The 14,417-nt window shown below is 34.0% G+C and overlaps 1 protein-coding gene across 1 annotated transcript in view; it reads left to right on the top strand.

Annotated features, from left to right (window-relative positions):
• Nucleotides 1–7,459: 7,459 nt before the first annotated feature.
• LOC102467834 (sodium channel protein type 3 subunit alpha) overlaps nt 7,460–14,417 on the top strand; it is a 130,849-nt gene continuing 123,891 nt past the window's right edge. The window contains exon 1 of the mRNA XM_006160252.3: nt 7,460–7,638. The gene's annotated coding sequence lies outside the window, so the exon portion shown is untranslated. The remainder of the gene's footprint in view (nt 7,639–14,417) is intronic.

Below are 14,417 nucleotides of genomic sequence, written 5' to 3' on the forward strand. Positions count from 1 at the left end.
TTTATGATCAGGAGTTTCTAATCTAAAGTAGACAATAGAGAGATAAAGGTATAGACAGAATGATGTAAATTAATTCATATTTATTTATCATAAATGCAAATACAATGATTGGTAACATTGCTATCAAGGTGACTGAAGACAGAGGCCGTTCATATTTGAATGAGGTTGTTTGGAAGATGAGAGATTCCAGGACAGACTCAACTTGAAATGAGAACAAATGAGGGATAAATAAGTATAAATGATATAAAAAAAGCCTTTTCCTATCTTAGATTTGATTTTTAAATTACACTAAAACTATGCTACATAATATGTAAGTGTACAAGTTTCAAACAGAACAGAAATACATAAAGCAACCCTTAAAATTCCTTACAATTTACTCTTCATTGCCTTTTCTCATTGCAGAAGTGACAACTGTCAAACCATAATGACTCTTATTTTAGATTTTTAAATGTAATCTATATGCACAAAAAGTGTCCAAAATGTAAATGTTTGCTCAATGAATGATCTAGAAGTGAAATGCTATGTAACCACTGCTCAGATCAAGAAATAGGATCATAAGAGGACTCAGAACAGCCCTGTGGTGTTGCTTTTCCTTTGCTTGTTTGTTTGTTTTGTTTTGTTTTTAGATTTTTGCTAGAGGGTGCATGCACTGGCCAGAGAGAGACAGATAGAGACAGAAGGAGAATGTGAGAAATCACCCCCAATCTCCTCCATTCTCCTCTGGGAATTTTGAGTATGCACACACATGCACCTGGCATGTTTTTTAAGTTGTCGGGTCCAGGACTCAAACCACAGGGTTGACCGTGTGAGATTCAGCACCTTAACCACCATACCACTTGCTGGCCCCAAGAACAGCCCTTATCTTATCCCATCTTTACCCAATACTCACTCATATCTCAAGAGAAGTATTATTATTTCTAATAATAATGTTAATTTAACCTCTTTTTAAATTTAATAATTAGAATCATAACATTTTGTTTATGCGTGCTATCTTCTTTCTGTTTGATCTTATATTTGTGACATTGTAGTTCGTTGTGTATCTGCAATTTATTCATTTTCACCTCTGTAAGATATATTTTTCACTTTTTAATGGCATATGATAATTCTACATATCTGTGCCATACAATGTGATTTTTCAGCACAAGAAAACAATGTGTATCGATCAAATCAAGAAGATTTATATAGCCATTAACCCAGCCATTTGTCATTACTTTATGTTGGGGACATTCAAAATCCTTTTTTAAAGTTGCTATGATAAATAAAGTGAATGGTTATTAACTATATTCACCTAACTGCTTTGATAACACTAGAAATCATTCCTTAGATCTATCTATAATTTAGTTTCCATTAATCATCATCCCTCTAGCACCCCTAGTCATTCTTCAACTCTATTTCTACGAGGTCATTTATTTAATTTCTACATATGAGTGAGAATATATGGAGGGACCAGCAGTTGGCGTAATGGCTATGTCGTTGGACTCCCAGGTAGTCGACTGCAGTTTGAGTCCCAGACCCGGTGACTCAAACTCACGCCTGGCACGTGTGCGTACATGCCCAAGATTCCAAGAGGAGAATGGAGGAGAGGGGATTGCGACACAGCCATCCCCCCCTGGAAGGTGATTTCTGGCTTTATGTCTCTCTGTCTCTCTCTGTCTTTAATGAGGGCATGCACCCTACAGCAAAAACCTCTCAATAAAAAAGATTCGTGGAGAGCCGGCAGGTGGCATGATGGTTAAGGTGCTGGACTCCCACGTGGGAGACCATGGTTTGCATCCCGAACCTAATGGCTTGCTTTCTCATTTTCCCTTTCTCTCTTTCTGCCTCTCTCTGGTTAAATTAAAAAATAAATAATAGCACATAAAATTAAATTTAACAATAATTCTTAAATAATAGTTCAAGAAAAATGTATAATTTGAAAAAATCGTGCATGATTTAAACACTTTTATTGGACCAAAATTAACTCATATTTTAGTTCAATTTTCCACTAACTTTTTTAATTACCCTTATATACTGAGTACTTGCTATAGGCCACGTATTGCATTAAGTAGTGAAAAAAGGAAATTAGAAGACATTATACTTTCTTTATGGAATTCATAGTCTTTTGTAGAGAGTGTTGAAAAGAACAATTAGAAACAAACTAACATTCACAGCACAGTCTGGATAATGCCACCAGAGGTTTGGGAAAGGCAAAAGAAGGTATCTAGGTAATTTATGAGTAGAGCAGGGTTCATCACTCTGAGTATTTAAGAATAAATAATGAGTGCTTAGGTATTAGAGAAAAATGGGGATGAGAAAGGCAATAAGAAAAGTAGTTTCAAACCAAAGGAGCAACTAAAAAAGTAGAGTGGGTTAAAATATCTATGTAAAATTATAATTACATAGCTGCAATTATTGCAGGGAAGATAATCTATATTGGAAGGAACTTGGAAATTGAGTATGTTAATTTTTTTATAATAACTTTAAAATATTGACTGAATTCAAGAACACCTAATAAATAACATTTTGGCAACTATTATATCAGGAAGATATGAGTCCTTGATAGAAAATCATACTATCTAATGACAATATGAATAGACTTTATATTGATAATTATTTTTCTTCTTTTTTACCCACTTTTCCCATCATGTAAACTTTAATATTCTGTACCTGTTTTTCATCCAGGAAAGTGAAAAAAATAATATATATTTCTCAGCCATTAGAGATGTTGTAAAAGAAAAATATTAATAAATATGAGAGCATTTCATTATGTTTTATCAGAAGATTATTTATTCCTTCTTACAATTTGTGGTACACCTTGTACACGCACTGGGCCAAAGTGAGTTAATCTCAGTATTTATGATCAGGAGTTTCTAATCTAAAGTAGACAATAGAGAGATAAAGGTATAGACAGAATGATGTAAATTAATTCATATTTATTTATCATAAATGCAAATACAATGATTGGTAACATTGCTATCAAGGTGACTAAAGACAGAGGCCGTTCATATTTGAATGAGGTTGTTTGGAAGATGAGAGATTCCAGGACAGACTCAACTTGAAATGAGAACAAATGAGGGATAAATAAGTATAAATGATATAAAAAAAGCCTTTTCCTATCTTAGATTTGATTTTTAAATTACACTAAAACTATGCTACATAATATGTAAGTGTACAAGTTTCAAACAGAACAGAAATACATAAAGCAACCCTTAAAATTCCTTACAACTTACTCTTCATTGCCTTTTCTCATTGCAGAAGTGACAACTGTCAAACCATAATGACTCTTATTTTAGATTTTTAAATGTAATCTATATGCACAAAAAGTGTCCAAAATGTAAATGTTTGCTCAATGAATGATCTAGAAGTGAAATGCTATGTAACCACTGCTCAGATCAAGAAATAGGATCATAAGAGGACTCAGAACAGCCCTGTGGTGTTGCTTTTCCTTTGCTTGTTTGTTTGTTTTGTTTTGTTTTTAGATTTTTGCTAGAGGGTGCATGCACTGGCCAGAGAGAGACAGATAGAGACAGAAGGAGAATGTGAGAAATCACCCCCAATCTCCTCCATTCTCCTCTGGGAATTTTGAGTATGCACACACATGCACCTGGCATGTTTTTTAAGTTGTCGGGTCCAGGACTCAAACCACAGGGTTGACCGTGTGAGATTCAGCACCTTAACCACCATACCACTTGCTGGCCCCAAGAACAGCCCTTATCTTATCCCATCTTTACCCAATACTCACTCATATCTCAAGAGAAGTATTATTATTTCTAATAATAATGTTAATTTAACCTCTTTTTAAATTTAATAATTAGAATCATAACATTTTGTTTATGCGTGCTATCTTCTTTCTGTTTGATCTTATATTTGTGACATTGTAGTTCGTTGTGTATCTGCAATTTATTCATTTTCACCTCTGTAAGATATATTTTTCACTTTTTAATGGCATATGATAATTCTACATATCTGTGCCATACAATGTGATTTTTCAGCACAAGAAAACAATGTGTATCGATCAAATCAAGAAGATTTATATAGCCATTAACCCAGCCATTTGTCATTACTTTATGTTGGGGACATTCAAAATCCTTTTTTAAAGTTGCTATGATAAATAAAGTGAATGGTTATTAACTATATTCACCTAACTGCTTTGATAACACTAGAAATCATTCCTTAGATCTATCTATAATTTAGTTTCCATTAATCATCATCCCTCTAGCACCCCTAGTCATTCTTCAACTCTATTTCTACGAGGTCATTTATTTAATTTCTACATATGAGTGAGAATATGTGGGTGTTCTTCTTCTGTGTCTGACGTATTTTACTTAACACAATGTTAAGGCTTGCTTATTTTACCTCAAATGGGCAAGCCTATATGATATTATGGATTAAAAATATACCATAATTCTTTAGCCTATTTTCCTCTTGATGGATATTTTCTCATTTGGGCTGTTTTCATTAATGTTGCTATGGGCATTCTTTCTTGCTCACATATTTAGCTCAAGTAGATGCCTAAGTGTAACATTCATTGGCTCACAGACACATGAATGTTCACTTTTAGTTGATAATACTAAAATGTCTTTCAAAGTAGTTGTATTAATCGACATTCTCAGCAGTAGTAGAGTTTCTTTTGCTCTAGATTCTCAAAAAAAACACTGAGTGTTATCAATCTTTGAAATTTTAGCTTTGTTAGTATATTAGTTGTATTAATCGACATTCTCAGCAGTAGTAGAGTTTCTTTTGCTCTAGATTCTCAAAAAAAACACTGTTATCAATCTTTGAAATTTTAGCTTTCTTAGTATATCTCCTTGGTCCAGGTATACAGCAGTATTCTTCCAAATATGCCTGGGAAATAGTGATTAGGGAACAGAAAGATCGAGAATTTATCAATAGACTCTACCAGTGTTATATAAAAGTATTATTTGGGTTGAAGGTTATAAAATCAAATATAGACAGAGGGATAATTCCTATGCACAAATTTTCTGAAGACTTCAAGGAACCAATAGCTGCTGAAGAGATAAATCAACCCAGAAGTCCTACCTGGATCTTAGTTCTATTCTATTCTGAATTTTTGTGGTTTATTCAAGATGTGTTTACAAAGTAAGAGTATATAGGTCTAAGGTTCCAGAAGTTTTATGTCTGTAATCAATGACAACATCACTTAAGTTTCAGGATTCACTTCCTGACCCTGGAAAAATGTTACTTTTTTTTTCGCCCCTATATCCCCCAAAGACAGGAATAAAAATTACCTGAGAGGAAGAACTGACAAAGTCCGGGATAACTAATGATCACTAAGAGGGATGCTGCCATGCCAAGTTGGAGGACAGTACCCCAAGATCCAAATATGAATGTGGACCCAAATAGATGTGCAGAGGTGATAATGCTCATGGATCAAATAAAATTTTATACCTCTGTGCATGCCCACCTAGAAAACAGAAAGGCTGCGGACAATACTGTTTTTTTCTTCTGTATACAAATATTCTTAAACTAAAATCAGTCTCTATGAGAAGGAAAGATAGAAGGGGAAAAGCATGCTTTAGAAATCATTGGAAAAATCCTTAAATGATTCACATAATCAAAAATTATTAAATTCATTTTTATGCAATCAGAAAAAATGAGAGCTATAATTAAAAACTTTTAAAATAATATTACTTGAGAACATCCCTCAAAATATGGAACTAGGTATATTTGTCTGTCTTTGATATATGTAAACTATGTCATTATAGGCATTGTGTGTTTCTGTTCTTATTCTTAAAGCTAGCTTGATGGTAGACATGGCTGCTGTCCATCAATATGAGTATATTTAATTAAAAATGCTCAAAAATTATAGTTGTAAATATATGAGAATCAAAGTAAATATGTGAAGTAAATATGAGAAATAGTAAAGAAGGGAAGTAAAATTTTTAAAAAAGCACTTTGAGAAATTGATTAATAATGGATAAAATTCATTTTTATTTTGCTTATATATTCTATCCTTCAATATCATTGTAAACTATATGTTTACAAGTATTTTCAAGGCATATAATATTCAACTATAGATTTGTTCTCTTCTGTGAGATGAATTTCAGCTGCTCTTGATGTCAAAATAATAAACTCTAAATTAGCTAGGCTTCACTGAAGTATGGAATATTTTTCCATATTCACATAATACTTCTTGTTTTAAATAATTATTTTATTTAACTTTACTTATTTTAATTACTTATTTTAATTGGACCAGAGAGGTACAGAGTGAGAGAGAGAGATGGAAAGTGAGAAAGCAAGTTGCCTGCCAGGTTTGGGACTCGAACCACAGTAAGCCATGTGGGAGTATAGTGCCCTGAACCACCACGCCACCTGCCAGGCCCCCAATATTACTTCTTGTAAATGTACCAGGGGGCAATATTTTTTATAAAAGATCATTGACTATGTATTACACTGTTCCCTGAGGATCTAGGTTGCTCACTTGGAAGAGAATATGCTCATGAAGAGAAAATATTTTCAGAAGATTAGAGCAAGCAAGACAGAGAATTTATAAAATACTACATGTAAGGTGTAAAGTAACCTAAAAGCATAATTTTTGAATAGAAATTTATAGGTGAATTAAGAAATTCAGTACTTTTTAGGTTGAAATAATTTTTCAAATTCATGATAGCTTTTTTTTTTCTTTCTTTCAAGAGAAATTTTTGCTAGAGGGCACATATGCTCACCAGAGAGACAGAAGACAAGAAATCACTCAACAGGGGGGATGGCCACACCACAATCCCTTCTTCTCTATTCTCCTCTTGGGATCTTGGGCACACATGCACTTGTGACTGCACTCATGCCAGGCATGAGTTTTAAGCCACGGCAACCAAGACTCGAACAGCGGTCAACTACATGGGAGTCCAGCGACATAACCGTTATGCCAACTGCTGGTCCCAAATTCATGAGATGTCTAAAAATTGATGAAGGAGCCAGCAGGTGTCCTGGTGGTTAAGGTGCTGGACTTTCACATGGTCAACTACAATTCAAGCCCCAGACCCAGAGACTTGAAACTCACATCAGGGGAATATGCATGTGTGCCCAAAATCTCAAGAGGAGAAGGGATTACTGTGTGACCATCCCCTCTGAAGGTGATTTCTCACTTTCTCTGTCTCTCCAGCAAGCTCACATGCCCTATGGCAAAATCTTTTTAAAAAAATTAGTGAGGTACAAATAACTGAGTATGCAAAATTCTCTGAGTGTCTTGAGAAATTTCATTTTACATCATCTGGCTGTCGTCATCTTAGGGTGGTTTTTCATGATTACAATGTTTCCACACAGGTTCACTTTTCCTGTGATAGGTAATTACCAGCGTTTTTTCTTTTACTGAATTTTTGTATGTCTGCCAGTAGATGGCGGTACCACGTCGAGTGCTGTCGACTTTTTTTTATTTTTTATTTTTTTCTTCTCAGAGCTGTTTTCTGATATATGTTGGGTACCATAGAGTGAATCTCAGAACAGGAAGCGGAGGCATAAGCAGAGAGGATTCTGGAAAGGTCTCTTTGTTTTCTTGTCCACAGAGCAGGCAAGAAAACATTTGTAATTCATTTGTGGACCTCTGTGGCCAAAATCTCAGCAACTGCAGAGGAAGGCATATTCTCTAACCATCTTGGATGCTGGGCTTTGTTATGCTGTGATCCGTAGGCTCTGCTTTATCAGGTAAGCTGGCAAGACGGTTCATTATCTGCACCATAGAATCTAGCCGCCTGGTCATTTTGCTCCTTTTGAAATTATCTTCATGCTGCTATTTTAAGCCAGATGTCTAAATGTAAATTATAGGAACCAAGGGCATCATTTGATGTGTGAACTACTTACTATGCCTTTATGTTTCAAAGGAAATAGAGCCTCTGACCAGAAATGGTGACTTATGGTACAGACGAGGCATCAATAATCTTGTGTTTCTGAAACATACAGAGGCTGATAATTCATTGTTTTCAGGGGAAATTTTAAATTAAACTTAAAGCTAATCTAATTGATTTCATGGCTGTGTATTCTGTATCTGAATGTCCAGTGAGCCCAGTATTTTTTAAACATTAATGCATGTGGTGAAATTGGGACTATTATTCTTGGGCTTTAGTCTTTTATTTAACAAGCTTGGAGAGGCCATGCATATAGGCAGTGATATTAATATAGAGGTGTTTGGCTGCTTGAAACACATTGTAATTTTTTGTAAATTTTTTCTTTGTAAGAGGAAGATTACCAATACTAACCATTAAAAAGAGATTTAAACTTCTAATAATAAAATGATCCCTATATGCTTTATAATTTCCTGTTTTTGCCTTTTAATATATTCATTTTATATTAAATATTTACCCTTTAGTTTATCAATTTAATGAGACTATATGCTCTTGATAAATGATCCCCTATACTTGATAATTTCCTGGAGATAGATGTAATATTATTATTATTACTATTATTGTTATTTACCAAGAAGAGCCACTAGAGCCAAAATAATTTGCTTTATCTTTGATAGAAATTTCCTATAGTTATTGAAAATATTTTATAGCATAACAGTAAGGGTTTCATTTACTTAGAAATAACATACTTAAAAATAAGAAATTATTACAGAAAATCTATTGATATTATTGAAAGACAAGTCTTACAAATGATAATTTTTAAAATATACAACAGGAAGTATAATGTAGTTTATGAGTGGAGAGATTAAGATATAAGAAAGGGTTATCGAATTTACCTGGGGACATTTACTCTAAATAGCAGGTGCTTTTTATGAAATAAAGAACTGTGATGTCAACCAGGCTTTCAGTTCATACTGACTTAAAGGGCTTCAAAACTAGAACTTGAGGCCTCTGAACTGTCATTTCTACTGACATGATTAAAACGGTCACATTACACTTAATATTTTTACATTAAATTATGCCTCTTAAAAACATTTCAAAATAATGGTTGCCTCTGAGAAAAGCCCTGGGTCTTGTACATTCTTGAAAATCTCCTACCATAAGATATAAAGAAAGCTATTTATTTGGAAATTCATTTCTAAGAAATGGATTTTAATTGCCTTGAGTATATTGTACATGCCATACTTCTCTACAGGTGACTGAATATGAGTAACTTCATTCTGTGGAACACCAGGGCTGGACTTTATTGAGCTGGTTTACATGTATGAATAAATGCTGCTATTTTGACCCCAAATGTTTGCTTTTTAAATTTATTTTTGCATAGTTGCCATGATCTCTCAGTCATCCATCTAGACATCTGGACATCTAGACTTCTAGACAAGTAGTTCAACATGTGAAAAGCAAATGCACATAGAGTTCCTCACTTCACATAATGTGCTTTTGGGAAAGTTTTAGAAATTCAATTTAATTAAATGATTTATCAAACAACTTTGACTATCTTATTCATTCAATAACTGAGTGTTGATTTCATCTCTAAGTTCTACAATAAAAACTAATTTATTCATGTAATAGAGATAAGTAGATCGAATTCCAAGGTGGAAGTCTTCAGATCTGGTTTAAGTTCTACTACTAATGAGCTTTGTAGCCCAGAAGCGATGCCAGGTATCACTGAAGTACATTTTCCTTGCCTGTAAACTATGGCAATTAGAAGTAAAAACAAAAGAACACTTTTCACTTTAAAAAAATCTATAATTCTAATTTAACTAGATCGTCTCCCGTTGATTTCTTAGCTTAACTGTAATGTGATAAGCCTTTAACTTAGTTTCACTGGATTGTATGCTACAATAAATGGTCCACTAAACATGAGGCTAGAGAAATAGAGGAATAAGGTTCTCGTAAAGGGTCTTGGCCAGTTCCTTCTATGGTGGAAACAAGTAGGAAGCAGTGGAGAAGTGGTTAAGAGTAAGAGCTTGACAAATTGAATTTCACTTTCCACTATTCACAAATTTAAACTTGTTAAGCTTGTATCACAACATCTGTAAAATAGGAACAGTAATACCTGTATTACAGGATTATATACATAAAATAATACCTGTTCAGAGCTCGGTATGGATCCTAGAATGTGGTTATATGGTTCCTTCCCCCCTCCACCGAGAGGAGCAGGTATGGTTATTATTTTGGTGCTATTAATGATAGTATCTTCCACCATAGCAGGAAGGATAGAATGAAACTGACAAGAAATTCTGCAGCTGAAATGTAAATAATTTTCTCATCCTGGAAAAATGCTCTTGCTGAAACAACAAGAGTGTCACCTATAGTGTCAACATATTGGGCATCTCCTGGAGAGCTTATGGAACTCTACTTCCAGAAGATGGCTCTTTCTGCCTAGTGATATGTTATCCTGGTCTCCACTTCAAAGACTTTCTTTTATTTAAAAAAAAATTTTATTTTATTTATTTATTCACTTACTTTACTTTGACGAGAAAGAGAGAGAGGAAATGAGAAAGCAAGCCACCAGGTCCGGGAGTTGAACCTTGGTCACCCATGTGGGAGCGTCCAGCACCTTAACCACTATGCCACCTGCTCATCCCAAGACTTTCTTCTTCTCAACAAAATAGAGTCAAGGGCTTTATTTTACTTTGCCTTAACAGGATATACCTTTTAGACAAAAGGTCTCTGTGAGAGGCAATCTATGTTTAACAAAACCCACATTTCAGGGTCAGTTTCTACTATGACTACCAGATTACTGAGCCTAAATCTCAGGAACATCTTGGCTATTTGATCAACTCACAAACTCACTACTATCTAAATCCTATTAATGGTTCAATAAAAGGTGAAAAGACAAACTGTGCCTTATGAAATTGTCGACATGCTGCAAAATCTCTGCTTCTCTCCAAAGGTTTTCTCTCAATGCCGCTTTGTGTTCCTGACAGCTGTGTGCTACTGGGATCTTAGGGAACTAGAGCTGGGATGACCTTTTAGCTCCCCAGGCCTCCCAATTCTTGCCTTTAACCACCATGGGCCTCTTTAAACTGACTCAAGTAACTGTGCTGTCAGCTTCAGCTTCATGGCAGCCAAGATAACTTAATGGACTCATGAGTAGACAGAGCTGAGATGGCTGAGAGCTTGAGAGGCTTAAAAACATGAGAGTAAGATTTCTCAATTAGACAAATACCGAGCCTAGAATTTGTTGCCTCTAACTTACTCCAGCTCTTGTGAGTCCTCATTTTTGAAAGTATCCCTAAGTATGAGCAATTAAAGACAGTTTTTTTTTTTTTCATTCCAAAGAGTACACATGTGACAGGACAGTGATGTTTTTTTAAAAAATAGGGGTGCCTGTGAGTATTTTCTTCTTGTCCTTATTCATGAATAGAAACTGTAAGATGGGAATTAATATGTCATTTGTTATCTTAAGATATGTTATTTATTTCTGCCTTAATACTATTTTACTAGTTTTCTAAAACTATGAGAATTAATTATCTACCCCTGAAACATAATTTAAGATGTTAATAGATCATTATGTACTTTTAGGTTCTATTTTTAACTTTTGATTGCATTTAGTTCTAAATTATCTCTGATTCCACTTCAATTTTACCCCATAAACAACTTTGGTGGCAAATCAACCAAGAACCTGACATGTGAATGACTACTTCTTGAGATAAATTGTAGTTAAGGTAGCTACAGAATGCAGTAATAAAGTAAGTCAACCATACTTCGCTTTGATTAGAAAGCAGCATTCTTAGTTAAGCTTTGCCTGACAAAATTTTGACTATGGGGTGAAGTTAACACATTTCTTGGTTCGATGTTAATGTGATGTAGCAAAGGTAGACACCAATTTCAAAGTAGCATAGTGTTATTTTTCACTTACTTAATAGTACAACAATAAATAAAATTTTTCTCTTACCAAGCAAAGATATATTTTGTTCTATGAACTGTCTGACAGGTACCAGCTCTTTGGAATCTGAAATTTGAATCCAGGTCCACAGTAAAATAATTCTTTTAAACTTCTGTGAATAGCTACTCAACTGGATATATCACAAGTTTTAATGTGACTTTTTTTTTTATATTCTGCTTATTTCCACTCAGGATTTGAAGTATTATAGGCCATTACAGAAAGAGTTTTAAAGATGTTTTACTCATATATATATATATACACACACACACACACACACTCATATATATGATATATATATATATATATATATAAAACTTACCAACAGGTTTATAATATTGAAATACAGTGCTTATACACTGAGGGAGACTTGTATAAGGGAAATTTCAGGGGATGTTTTAGTTCAAAGAAACCTTTTAAAAGTCTGGAGTTATTTCTGTAATAATAAATTAGGCTTTCTTCCTTCTCGAGACTGCATATAGGGAGCCCTTCATGTGATTAAACTCCGTGCGGAAACAGAATGAGAGAAATGATGGTCTTTAAATTATTAAAGAGTGGTTTAATATTGTTTTATTCAATGGGTGAATTCAAGGATAGGCACACACACTCATATATATTATATATATATATATATATATAAAACTTACCAACAGGTTTATAATATTGAAATACAGTGCTTATACACTGAGGGAGACTTGTATAAGGGAAATTTCAGGGGATGTTTTAGTTCAAAGAAACCTTTTAAAAGTCTGGAGTTATTTCTGTAATAATAAATTAGGCTTTCTTCCTTCTCGAGACTGCATATAGGGAGCCCTTCATGTGATTAAACTCCGTGCGGAAACAGAATGAGAGAAATGATGGTCTTTAAATTATTAAAGAGTGGTTTAATATTGTTTTATTCAATGGGTGAATTCAAGGATAGGAAGTCACTCTTTAAATAACTTTGGCCATTTTCTGCCAAGAAGTTCCCTTTTGGGAATTTTAATCTCCTGATATTCAGAATATATTTATTCTTACTTGGTTTGTACAGAACATTTTGTCTCTTTCCTTTCCCAAGAGTTTGAAATGGAATACTTCACTAAATCTCAGTGCTTATTGTTAAGACGTGACATTGTGCATCTGTCTGTACTAGAATTCAACAGGTTCTTGCCTAAGATTTCATAGGCCACATTTCATGGGCTTTTTATTTGAGAACCCGTCACCTGTTACTTCCTGTGTCTCTTTGCTGTTTCTGCTTGTGACTTGTTTTGGTTGTTTATAAGTTAGTTCTGTCCTACCTAACTAAAGATGTTCCAAAGGACTCCGACCATTTTATTTTCATGGTACTTATAATAATTGGAAATAACCTTGATGAATGTGTAAATTCTAGAGGAAATAAATGCAAATTTCTACATGGGCAAAGTAGGTAGGAGAAATAAAGAAAGCCCTTAAAGTTGGGATTGAAAACTAGGATGCTCACACGTGCCCTTATTAAAAAGAAAAATCTCCTTCTTGGAAACTACTGAATCAAATGATTTTTCAGAAGAAGCTGAAAAATCCAAACTTATAATAGAAATCTCCCTCTTGTTAGATGTTTTCATCTATTTGAAATTATTTACAATGCAGGATTGAGCCAATAAAATATAACTACAGGCAAGATTTGGCCAAAGAAATGCCAATTTGTTTTTTTCCTTTTTGCTACTCCAACTAATATTTATGTCTATGAGGGAAAATAAATCTCAAGAAGAGGAACTCTCTTGACTATATTTAGAGGCACAGCCCACACTGGTACTCAGACTTATCTGCTACTCTAGGCTCAACCTACTACCCACCGTTTCTCCAGCTCACTCCTGACTTTTTTCTCCTAGTGTTTTTTATTTACATATAATAATAGTAATGATTTTAGGGATACAATATGGTTTTACAGTACAAGAATACAATGATTCATTCAGGATAAGTAACATACCCTCATCTGATCCGTTTATCATTTCCTGTACTGGGAACATCAACATCCTCCCCTTTAAGATATACACGAGGTGTTGCCATCTGTATTTTCCCCAGTGTATCTTACAACACTTGATATTGTTCCTCCAATTTATCTGCAATTTCACTTCCATTAATCAACATCCCTCTACTCCTGCTCCTTCTACTCCCCCCAGCACTACCGTCACCCAGTTCCCCCAACGCTCTTGCTGTCTATCTTCATCTTCTATCTTTATGAGGCCATGTGTTTTCAATTGCCACATATGAGAGAGAACATAAAACCGTAGGAATTTGTCTTTAAATCTTAAAATTTAGGACACACTATACCCTTTAACTGTGAAATGGAAAAATGTTATTGACAGAATATTTACATGTCCTTTATTCCTTCCTATATGATCTCAAAGTTCTAAAATTTCGTATCTTTTAATAGCCAACAATAATTACAGGTAAAGTAAAACCTTTCTTAATATTAGTTTTCAAGAATTGCATTAGGTTCTGCTATTCATCTTCATGTATCTATATGAAAAAACAATGTTTACTCTTAAATTAACATGGGAAGATCATAGAAAGCTATAATTCATAATTAGAATATGTTAACTTTCATTGATATAGAATCTGGGTAGTATTGGATACTACCAAGAAAGAATTATAAGAACACAAAATTATATACATGTGCCTAGAATGAGAACCTGTTGACCAGTAAAAGGAAAATGAGAAATAAAAAGAAA

This window comes from Tupaia chinensis, unplaced genomic scaffold (assembly GCF_000334495.1).
Source record: "Tupaia chinensis unplaced genomic scaffold, TupChi_1.0 Scaffold000674_1, whole genome shotgun sequence".
Lineage (NCBI taxonomy): Eukaryota > Metazoa > Chordata > Mammalia > Scandentia > Tupaiidae > Tupaia > Tupaia belangeri.